The sequence below is a fragment of the Miniopterus schreibersii genome (assembly GCF_964146895.1).
Source record: "Miniopterus schreibersii genome assembly, chromosome: 18".
NCBI lineage: Eukaryota > Metazoa > Chordata > Mammalia > Chiroptera > Miniopteridae > Miniopterus > Miniopterus schreibersii.
The window spans coordinates 36197694-36209226 of NC_138121.1; the positions used below are offsets into that span (position 1 = coordinate 36197694).

At 50.4% G+C, this 11533-nt stretch overlaps 1 protein-coding gene across 2 annotated transcripts in view; it reads right to left on the bottom strand.

The window, feature by feature from the left end:
• CYLD (CYLD lysine 63 deubiquitinase) overlaps positions 1-4690 on the bottom strand; it is a 40178-nt gene extending 35488 nt beyond the window's left edge. The window contains exons 1-2 of one of the 2 annotated variants that reach the window (XM_081118471.1): positions 4611-4690; positions 3920-3997 (exon numbers count right to left, since the gene is read on the bottom strand). The gene's annotated coding sequence lies outside the window, so the exon portion shown is untranslated. Of the gene's footprint in view, positions 1-3919; positions 3998-4519 lie in introns of both variants that reach the window. The other variant, XM_081118470.1, reaches the window with a different exon arrangement.
• Between the last annotated feature and the right edge of the window lie 6843 nt (positions 4691-11533).

An 11533-nucleotide genomic window follows, 5' to 3' on the forward strand; every position in this document is an offset into this window, starting at 1 on the left:
CTGCTTCTAATCACTTCTGAGAAGCCAGGTGATGAAATATGTTTGTGTGCTTTAAAAACAAACAAATCAATAACAAAAAAGGAGTACAAGTTCTGTACAGGTCTTTCAGGAGAGGTGCACACAGGCTGCGTTACACAGACAGGCAACAGTAATACTGCACAGGCGCTGGGTTTCTCCCAGAAGGCTGAGATGGTCAAAAAGCAACTTCTAAAAAAGAGAGTTGTTTTGTTCTCTTTAAAATGTATTGAAATATTTTTGGTCAAAAAAAATTTTTTTAAGTATGGCAATTCTATTTTGAAGAAAAATTATTTTTTTAATTTCTAAAAATCATACCTTCAATTACTAAAATTAAGAACATCATTGAGTCTTAATAATATTATACGCCAACAACGCCTATCCTATTAACAATTCATGTCCCCATTTAAAATAAAACCATCAGAGCTAATTAACTATTACCAAGACAAAACTAAATTACTATATAAATGCATTAGGACACTACATTTTAAGTGAATTTGATTAACAAAATGTTTTCTACAAGACAGTCCATGGTAAAACTGGATATAACTGCTTTGGTTTATAAAGGGTTGAGGGCAATTTAACAACTGTTATCAAGAACCATATTTTACAGTGAACTCCACAGGAAGCAGTAACTTTTTTCTAACTTGCACTAGCACCAGTGGGAGTAAGCTTAGACTCAATAACAGCATGGGTCACACTAGAAAATTAGAGCAGCCAAAGCCAAAGTTATAAAATATTTAAAAAGCATTATCCAAAAATAAAAAGGATGTGGTCTTTCTTCTTTTAGAAAGAATACATTAAGAAAGAATAGGTTAGGAACTATCATATTAAAAATTGATTGTCTTCATTGCAACTGATAATTAGAGAAAGCTGAATGGGGAACTTTATAGCTCTAGTGTAGAGATATACAAGATGATACAGTTCATGATCTTTAATATCTCAATATAATGGCATTACAGCAGAAATATACTAACAAAAAGACCTTCTATTTCTTTAGAAAGAATATAATGCCAACATTTTTCTTTCACTGAGACAGGAGAAGAGTAATTAAGTGTTAAGAGATCCAAGCAGTAAAAACTGACTCAAGACTATGTGGGAAAGATTTAAACCACATTATCAATGAGTTCTTTATCACTCAAGAAGTTCTGTCAGTTTGTTTAGTATTTTTATGTACTCAACACAGTGTCAGACACTGAACAGTATAGACTTAGTAAGATATGATGACTGCCTTCATTTGTGTTCTCCTACTACCTTTCAGGTCCAAGTGTTTAAAAATTGCCTCTAATAGTACACTTCACTTTCAGTAGTAATATATCACAAATGATTCATCTAAACACCATCGTACTGCCCAGGCGGGCGTGGCTAAGTGGCTGAGCATCGACCTAGGATCCAGGAGATCGCAGTTTGATTCCCGGTCAGGGCACATGCTGGGGTTGCAGGCTTCATCACCAGTAAGGGGTGTGCAGGAGGCAGCGATCAATGAGGACTCTCCCATCATTGATGTTTCTCTTTCTCCCTCTCCCTTCCTCTCTCTGAAGTCAATAAAGATATATTTATAAAAAACAAAAATAAATAAATACCATCATACTTATTTCAGGCTGGAAAATTCAGTGATTACGAATATCCTGATAATTACTATAAGTACTCAATGAAGATTACCAAAGAATTGGAATACAAAATGTATTTAACCCTAAAACCATATTGAACAGAAGGTCTTTCTTTTGACAACATTTGAGATGAGAAACAATTGAAGGTCACAAAGATTTGAAACTGTATCTGGTTATCTGAGCTTGTTGATATCTGAATCCTGAGTAAAAGAGAATTTAATTGTATTAAAACAAAGTCATTAAACTAAGATGAGGGATGGAAGACTCAAATATTTATCAGTTTCCTATCAATGCAATAAAAAGATGATCATGGATCTTTATACAAAAATATTAAAGGTCAGAACTACCACATTCTAGAATATAATACATAGTACAACTGAAGAGCATTAGCTACATAAAACTGACAATGGTTAACTTTCCAGAAGATACAGTGTCACTTTGATTCTCAAGTTATTAGGTTATATTAGCTCAAAGAACTTCACTAAAGAAAACAAAGGCAGATCTAATCCAAGAACAGTTTGCATCTCCTGAGATATCCTGACTTGCTCTAAAATCCACAGGAGGCTCTCTAAATCCAAATAAAAATGACAACACTAAAATACTGCCCCTAATATAAATGGCAAAGAGGTAGGAAGGTCAGTGTGAAGACCAAAGAAAGAAGACAATGAGACTTTTTCCAAACCCTTCTGGATAGCTAGAATAATTAGCATTTTAAGAAAGATCATTCTCTCTCATTAAAAAAACAAGTAGTTATATCCTAAACAACTAACAAATAGAAATACGAGATTTGATGATGAGATAAGAGACAGCTTTCATTTTCCTCATGGCTTAACTTGTGACCCAAGCAGGCAAGTGTTCAGCCCCTAAAACGAGTGGGATTTATAAGGTTAAATATATAGCCTGGCTCCACACCTGCATACTCATGGCACAAAAACAAGGACTTCTGCTGTCTCAGAGTGAACGTGGCCACAACACTTCCAGACTGAACTCCCCGGGTCCGTCATCTTTATAGTTCTGATCCCCAAACCGGTGCAACATGAATGAAAATGACTTGGTTAACTCAAATGATAACAGGTGAAAGCGAAAATTCCATTTCCTCATTTTAACTGTTTAAGTGATTAAAAGCTTTTTCCAGGATAAAAGAAAAAGACTCGGGAGTTGGGAGTATTTCAATGATTTTTACCTAATTCTCCGGAATATAATTCATAATGAAGTCATGCTCAATGTTTACACCTCTTGTTACTTATATAAAAAAGAAATAAGAAGCATTTCACAATCTCGAAAACAACTTGTTTGAGGCTCATCTGAAACCGGCTTCCTAGATTCTCACATCCTGCCTAACACCTACAACTTCTGCATAACTATTGAAAAGACCTCAACAAATTTAAAACCACAGTGTGACAATCAGGAACAAAATACTCATACTTTGATGACTAGGATAATTACTCCTTTCTCTCATCTTATAACAAGGACTTTCTCTAACCAAACAAAATCACATCCAGGCGTGGCACACCACAGGCAATCCGCGCTGCTGAGGGTTTGATGTTTTATATAACCAGGGCCCTGGTCTTACCAGCTCTTCAAGAAAGTCACCGTCCAGAGGAAAGCTTCTTCGAAAAAACACTAAAAATCTGTAGCTGAACATTATAGAGAATGGTCTGGGTGTTATCAGCATCCACGGTACATGAACTTCCACAGGAGTTTCCAGCAAATCATTTTCTCCTAATACTGTTCTAGCTCAAATCCACCCACTGCCCAGAGGGGGAAACTGGCAGCTACATCCTCAGTGCAATTCAGTCTACTTGGGACTTGAGGGGGCTGCAGAAAACCAAAACTTGAATGAACGGCCTCTCTCTAGGCCTGGATTTAGCTCCCGGAGCCAAAGGCTGCAAAAGGGACAATCTTATTAGGATCCCTATTGGCCCGAATTCAAAAGCAAGGTAGGGAACGCTCTGGAGCCAAGGGTACAACTTCCAGGGAGGGGGAGGGGAGGGGAGGGGAAGGGGAGGGGGGAGGGGGGAGGGGGGAGGGGGAGGGGAGGGGAAGGGGAGGGGGAGGGGGAGGGGGGAGGGGAGGGGAGGGGAGGGGAGGGGCGGGGCAAGGGGGTGGGGACCGGGAGACGGAAAGGCTTGGTGGCTGGGAGATGACAGCCACTCTAAAACATGCAAATGCAGGGGGGCAGAAGAGAAAAGACGCCAAGGACCTGAACGGGCGGCAGCTGAGCCGGCTGAGGACCGAGCGCCGCAGGTCGTCGCAGCGATGATGAAGGAGGGGGCAAGGAAGGAAAAGCGTACCTTCTTCCCACAGAGCGAGCTTCCGAGTGCAGAGCCCCGGGTTGCGTGAAAACCATCCTCACCCTGGGGACCGGGAAACTGAAAGAAAAAGCCGAGCACGCCATTAACGAGGCCTGAACCCCGGCTGCTCTTCCTGGACGGAAGCCACAGACCCGCCGACACCGCTGGATCCACAGGCTCCACCTCACAGAAGCCCGGGGCTCCCCAGGCCAACGCGGCGGTCAGGAGGCGGCCGGCGGCCCGGGCCTCGGTTTCCCCACCCGTCCACGCGGGGCCGAAGCGGGAGGGGGCTTCCTGCGCCGCTCCCACCCCAAGCCCCGTCTTCTCCCGAGGCCCCGGCGGCGGCGACCAGGCTGCCACCACTCGGGAGCCCTCTCGGGAAGGCCTGGGGCCGGGGGAGCCCCGGGCGAGGGGACGCCGGGCTGACGTCAGCGGGCTCAGTTCCCCGCGGGCCCTACCGGCTCGGGTCCAGAGCGACTAACGGGCAGGCGCCGAGGGCCCGGCGGCCGGGCGGCTGCGGGAGGCTCCCGAGGCCGGGGAGGGCGCCCGAGGGGACCCGGCCGCTCGCCGGCTCGCCCGCCCGCTCGCTCGCTCACTCACCTCGGGCGGCGGGGCGGCGCCCCTTCCCCGCCTCGTAAGCCCGCGTCCCGGACCCGCACCGACGCCCGGCACCCACCGCCCTAATATTTACCTCCGACGCGCGGGCCCCCGCGCAGCCCAACCTGCTACCTGGGCCCGCCCCCACCTGCCCCGCCTCCGAGCCACTGGAGGGGGCGGGGAGAGCGGGGGCGGAGGGGCAACCGCCGCTCTAACCAATCACATCCCGAGTTGCGTTCTCGCGCACGGTCTGATTGGGTCTCCCGGTGACAGACCTTCCTCCAATGGCTGCGGGTCTGGAGCGGACTGTAGGGACTTTCCGCTCCGTCAAGCTAGGTGGAGCCAAAGGGAGGGCCGTGGGGCCCGAGGAGCGGCGGAGGGTGAGGGCGGGGGTCTCTGCTGATTGGGCGGGAGGCTGTGGGCGCCGCGTCACCATTGGCTGACACTGGAGCTGGGCGGGCGCCGTGCTCCCCTCGCTCCGCCTCCCAGGCTTAGGTCCCGGCTGCGGGCTTAGCTGTCAAAACACCCGCAGAGTGAGTTTGGGGCTGCGGAGGGGAGCAGTCCAAAGGAGAGCTGGAAATAGGATTTCAGGATTCCCGGAAAAAGGAAAGCTTTGGAATCAGACCTAAGTGGGAATACTTTGTGCTTTCAATAAGGAGCCGCGTGGCCTGGAGAAATCACAGCCACGCCGAGCCTCAATGTGCTCATCTGTAAAGTGGAGGCAACAGTGTCACCCGCCTCGCGAGGATAGTTGTGAAACACTGCGTGCGAAGCTCCTCACGCGCGGCAGGCTCTCTGTCCTGTCCGATCCCTTCCTCTGCCCAGAGTCAGCCTGGGATCCCTGCCGCTTCTGAACCTTTGCAGCCACCTATCCCAGGTGGGAGGCAAGTCTCCCTAGGGTGCTGAAGAAGGGATTTCCACACACCGCCTCACTCAGCTGTGAACCCCTGGCCACCAGCCAGGACTTGGGGTGTAGTTAAGGATCTTTCAATTACAAGGGAGGTTTGTGATTCCCCAAAGTGTTCAAAATATTTAAGGAAGTGCTTTTTATAATCAGTCCCAGAGCCTTGCAGCATGCGTCGCTGCACTGGATACTCCTGTTAATTAATTCCTTCTCCTTTGACATTTTAAGTACCAATTATAGGAGAAGGTGATTAATAGTGAGGAAGGAAGAGGGGTGTGTGTGTGTGTGTGTGTGTGTGTGTGTGTGTTTAATCATGAGAGGGAAAATTTCCCCAGTGGAAAGTGATGTCTCTGAAGATCTGGGGAATTTTAACCAGTGAGTACATAAAAGAAGTCACATGAGTGATTACCAACAGTACTGGTAAACAGGCCACCCATGTCCCTTGCCATAAGCACCCATAATGAAATTGCCATCTTTTGAAAACCTAAGCCTCAATCCACGCTTGCCCCTCCCTAGTCCACCCTTGTCCTGTTTCCCAAGCTTCATGGCCACACTGCATGGAGAGCAATAAAATAGGAAGCCACCATTCTGGCTTGCAGCGTGGCCTTCGGGGACACAGTGCTCATTCTAGATCTGGATTTTCCAATAAAATCGTAGGAGTCAGAGGTCACAGTAGGGCTGTCTGGGAGAAAAATCCTGCCTGAAGACTGTTTGCCTGACCCATACAGTGAGGAGACGGAGGGAAAAGAGGAAGTGGAGTGGGGGAGAAAGATGTTAAATCCTTTTAGACAGGGCCCACATGCTCCCTTTGTCCCTTTGCCACACCCCTCACCAGTCCCTATTACCCCTCCTGGCACACTTCTCTCATATTAATTACCGGCTCCGAGGCATTTGAACTTGCCAGCCCTTGACACCCTCTGTGATGATCCGCTGGGTGCTGCTGAACCCTCTGCCTCAGCAGAGCTTTCTTCCCACCAGCAGTGGTCAGGTCCCAGCTCAGTCCTCCAGTCACACATTCCCTGAATCACAGAGCGTCAGGGTTTGGCTTCACCCGAGAGATATTCTTTGGAGTCAGGCCTGATAACCAGGGCTTATCTCCAATACCATCTCCTATCGATTGGTAAAGGCTGCCTAGGGCACGGTGTTGAAAACAGTTCTGAAGAGAAGAGAAATGTCAGCCAGGGGATAAGACAGGTGCTATTATCTGCAGTCCTTGATAAGCCAGCCTCTCCTTTTACAGGTGGCTGCTCCTCCTGATTTCAAGCCGGGCTCTTTCCATCTCTCTTTAACCGAATTCTGCAGGTGAAGTGCCCACCCCCTCTGCCTCCCAAGTCCTCCTCCTTCGAAGGATCTTTGCCGATGGCTCCAGGCCCCACCGGTCACCCCTATCTACCCACCACCCTACTCAGCCTGGCCGGCCTTCACACAACCGATGGTGACCAGGAGACAGAGCAGCTACAAGGGAGAGGCCACCCTGCCCTCTGGCAAGGAAGGCACGTCCCAAACCACTAATTACACAATCACTTACTTCATTGCTGAAGTTAGAATGAGCCTCAGAGGCCAACTGCTGGGACCACAGAGAAGGCAGCAGGGCACCCCACGAGGCCTGTGAGGAAGCCGCCTTTGAGATGAGGTAGGAAAGATGACTGGCAGTTGGGGGTGGGAGGGAGCAACCAGGTGAAGGGAACAGGAATGTGGGTGACATGTTGAAGGAACCAAAAGAGGTAGTAACAGAAGCGGTGGGTGCAAAAGGGCCAGTCAGGTGGGGCCTTGAGAGCCAGGGCAGGGTTGGTCTTCCTCCCAAGGGCAGTGGGAACCCTCTGAAGGGCTTTGAGCAGGGCGGTTACCTGTGACTCTAAAACTGTCTTATTGCGCACTGCAGGAGCCCAGCCAAAAGTCTTTGGGTGGAATGGAGCTCTTGGCCAGGAGCTGGGACCTGGACCTCCTGGTAGGCTGGTAGGGGCCTAGGCTGCACTGAGGTAACACCTACTGAGGACTCAACAAACCTCCTCAGCTACATGGTTAATCGGTAGGCCCTGCCCCATGCTTCCCAAATGGGTATCACAGGCTACTCTCACCTCCAGCCTCACCAAATTCAGTGTGTCTGCCCCACTGCCCAGCCAGCACCTCCACACCACACAGCCTAAGGTGAACTCCCAACATTCCCCGCTCAGCTGCAACCCTCTGCCTCCCAGCTCAGAAGAAGTCAACCTCAGCTGTTCATCCAGCCTCCCATGGCCCAGCCGTTTCCCAGCCCTCCTGGGAACAGGTGCATTCAACATGGTCTCTAAACCACAGGGCGACCTGGACAGGTGCCCCGCAGGCAAGGATACTGCACCCCACTTTCTCCGCAATTCCCAGTGTGGTCAGTGTTTCAATCGATGGATGAGTTGAGGGTCTGCCATCTCAGGAACGTCCCTCTCTCTCAGCAAGCGAGCTCTAGGTGAGATGGGACATTCTGCCTGGGAGCTTTTACTCTGGTCACCTCTTTTTGATAAGATAAAGGGGATTACTTTTACTTTAATCATTTTTAAACTAATCCAGCTGAACTATAAAGCCATGATCTCCTGTGGGAGCTGCTTGCTGTTAACAAGAACAAATGACTTCTGTGGGATTTGAAAAACACACACCCTCAGAAAGGGGGTCCAGGGCTCCTCACTGGGAATCCCATTTTGAGCAGCAGGTACATTAGGGACAATCCCGTGTCCCAGGAAGGGACAGTAATGGTGAGGGGGAAGGAGATTCATTATTATAATCTGCCCAGACTTCTACTTTCTACCTCCCTTAAGCAGGCTGGATTCTCCATCCATTCAACAAATACGTGAGCACCTACTATGTGCTCAGCACCGTCTAGACCCTGAGGACACGCAGAGGGCATGGCCCCTGTGCACCCAGAGTTGACATTCTAGGGAAAGTGAGACAGAGATAGACAATGGTTGGTGCTGAGAAGACAGCAGCAAGCAGGGCCCGGAGAAGAGAGTCACTGGGGGCTGCTATTTCAGGTGCATTGTTCCCGAAAGGACTCCCTTAATGAGGCGACATTTGAACAAAGACCTGAAGGAAACAGGAAAGCCAGCCCTGCCGCCTGTCTTCAAGAGGAAACAGGCAGGTGCAAAGTCCTGGAAGCAGCAGGGCGCTTGGCCTCGTCGAGACGCCCTGTGGCTGAAGTGCAGGGAACGAGGGAATGATGGGGAAAGGGGAGCCGGGGAAGCACAGGGGGGCCAGGCCCCGTGAGACCTCGACTTCACCTGCGCCACGCGGGAAGTCCTGGAGAGTTCAGAGCAGAGCAGGGGCTGGTCTCACTTCTGTCCTAACGGGCTCACTCTGAGGGTCAGGGCAGAAGCGGGGAGACCAGTCAAGAGACGGATGCAACCATGGAGTCAAGGTGGCCCCAAAGGAGGCCCTTGTTTCCTGGGGGTGGGAGAGCAGTTGAGGAGGAGTGGGGTGCAGGACTGAAAATGTCAAAAAGGAGTTGTTCCAAGTTAAAAAAAAAAAAAAAAAAAATGCAGAGCTCCTGCAGGGAAGGATTTTCAGGGTGGCTGATGGCGGGAGGGGTAATGCTTAGGAGATAGGATTTGTGGGTTGTTCTGGAAATGATGCTAGGTGGGATTAAATTTAGAGCAAAAACGGGGGGCCAGAGACCTTGGATTGCCAGTCTGCACAGCTACAGTCCCTCCCCCATGTCATTCTCCCAGAGATACTGCCCAGGCCGGTCCCCAGCGTCATCCATGACCTTGCTGTTCACCTGTGACCTGCCAGCCAGAGCCTGAGGCCCTGCGTTCCCTCCTGCGCAGGCACTGCCGGGTGGTGCCCCGATCGCTGTGTGCTTCACCCACAGGCTGCAGCACCCGAGTGGGGAGGGAGGTGCGAACATGTTGGTGCAATAATGAAATGATGCTGTCGTCTTGACTCAACCCGCTTGGAACCTGATTCCACCACCCACACTGCTGGGGGGGGGGGGGTTCATTTCAGCATCTGGTTTTTGTTCTGTAGGGAGAAAAACACTCAGATTGACTTTTTTTTTCTTCTAGGATGATGGTGAATATTATAAAAGTCTGAAGCTCTTTTAAAGCATCCTCCTGCTCTGATCCCTCTTTTCTACACATAAGAATTATGTGTTCTTAGCCACAAACCTGTCTGCTCCTGGATAAGCCACTGGTCCCAGCACACACCCTTCAGGTAGCCTCCCTATCAGAGAACTTTAAGATGGAAAGTCCTGCCTCATGAGCTACCTGCCCGGGCTTAGAACGTTTTTGGTGGATCTGCTGAATTTTCCAAAGTTAGGAAACGTCTTCTGAGCCCTGACAGTAATCACATACCAGCCCTCAGGACCACTCTTCCCCAAGCCCTCCTGAGTTCTCCCCTCTCCAGAGTCTCTCCCAGGATGTGCCCTGCAGGCCCAAGAACTGCGTGCTGTTTTACCTGGTGGTCACCTCCCGCAGGGCCCAGACTCACATAACTTGACGTCTTCACTTGCCTTCTTCCTCCCGCTTCCAGATCTCCAGTCGGCCAGTTACCCGAGCCAGAAATCTAGGAATCACCCTCCAGCCTTCCTATGCCCTCATCCCTGACATCCAGTCCGTCTGTAAACCCTCGGCCATCTACCTCTAGAATGTCTCTGGACTCCGTCTCCTCTGCCACCTCCACTGACGCCACCTCAGGCCAGCCAACCGCTTCTTACCTGGACGGGCTCCCCACTTCCTCTTCCCCTCGCTCCCACCCCTGTGCATTCCAGCCCCTTCTCCACCCAGGAGCAGGAGAGCTCTTCTTTAAATGTAACTGGGTCACATCTCCCCTGCATAGAATTCTCCAGTGGTTTGCCACCATTCCAAAATCAACCCCTAGCTCTTGACCTTGGCCAGCTAGGCCCTTCACGACTGGTCCTACCTACCTCTTCAAGCCCTTCTGGGCACACTGTCCCCTTACCTTGCCTCCAACATGCTATATTGGTTTCCTTTGGGTGCTGTAACAAATTGCCATAAACTCGGTGGCTTAAAATGTCACCGACTTATTCTCTCATAGCCCCGGAGCCAGAATTCCCAAGTGAGCTGGAAACTAAAGGGTAGCAAGGCTGGACAGGCCCCAGTGACTCTAGGAACAAATGTGTCCTGGCCTTTTGCAGCTTCTGGAGCTGCATTTCTTGGCCCATGGGGTCTCTTCCTCCACCTTCAGGCAGTAGTGTAGCCTCTTACAGCAGGGGTCACACGGCCTTCTTCTGGGTCAGACCCTTTGCCCGTCTCTCACAAGGATACCTGTGGCTGCATTTGGGGTCTATCCAGATCATATTTGTACTCACCTCATCACAAGACCCCTAACTTAACCACATCTTAAAGTCCCTTCTGCCATTTAAGCAACAGTCCCAGGTCCCGGGATTGGGGCCACTGGGGCCGCATTCAGCCCAGCACACATACCAGGCTCTTCCCCACGAGTGGGTCTTTGTGCAGCTTGTTGTCTGTTTACCTGTTTCCTGCCTCTCCCTCCCCTTCCCCCTCTCATAACTGCCTTGAAGACGGGAGCCGTGTCTGTTTTGTTCACCCGACCATCCTAACATGTCCGGCTAATATAATTGCGGACTAAAATGAAGAAAGATGCATTTACAATCCCAGATGTGCGCAGAGGCTGCTGTGTTCACGCTTCAAGAGAAAGCGGGACCATCTCCGCCTTCCTCCCGGTCTCCTCTGTGGGGAACAATGGTCTGGACAGAGCCTAGCGCCCCGACAGAGAGCCCCCCGACACGCTCACCCGCAGGCGCCAGGGGCCTGCTGCCGCATTTAACGAGCCAGGCACACTCAGGACCTTTCAAAGAGGGCTTCTCTCTGGTAAGCGGCCACCTGAGCCCTTGCTCATTAAATGCAGCTACGAATTATTTCCACAAGGCCTACCGGGAGGCTGCTGGCTGAGAGCTGTTCCCAGATCTTCTCCATCCTTCTGTTAAAAGGCGCCTGGAGCCACTTGGGGAGAATGGAGGGGGGCTGGGGCCTCTCAGCCAGGGCACCCCGAGGGTCCGGCACAGCTCAATGTCACGCGGATTAAACTTGGCCAAGCCAAAGCCCAATATGTTTCGATGGCAGGGCCATTTCCAAGACTTGCTTTTGCCTTAAGCAATAAATGAT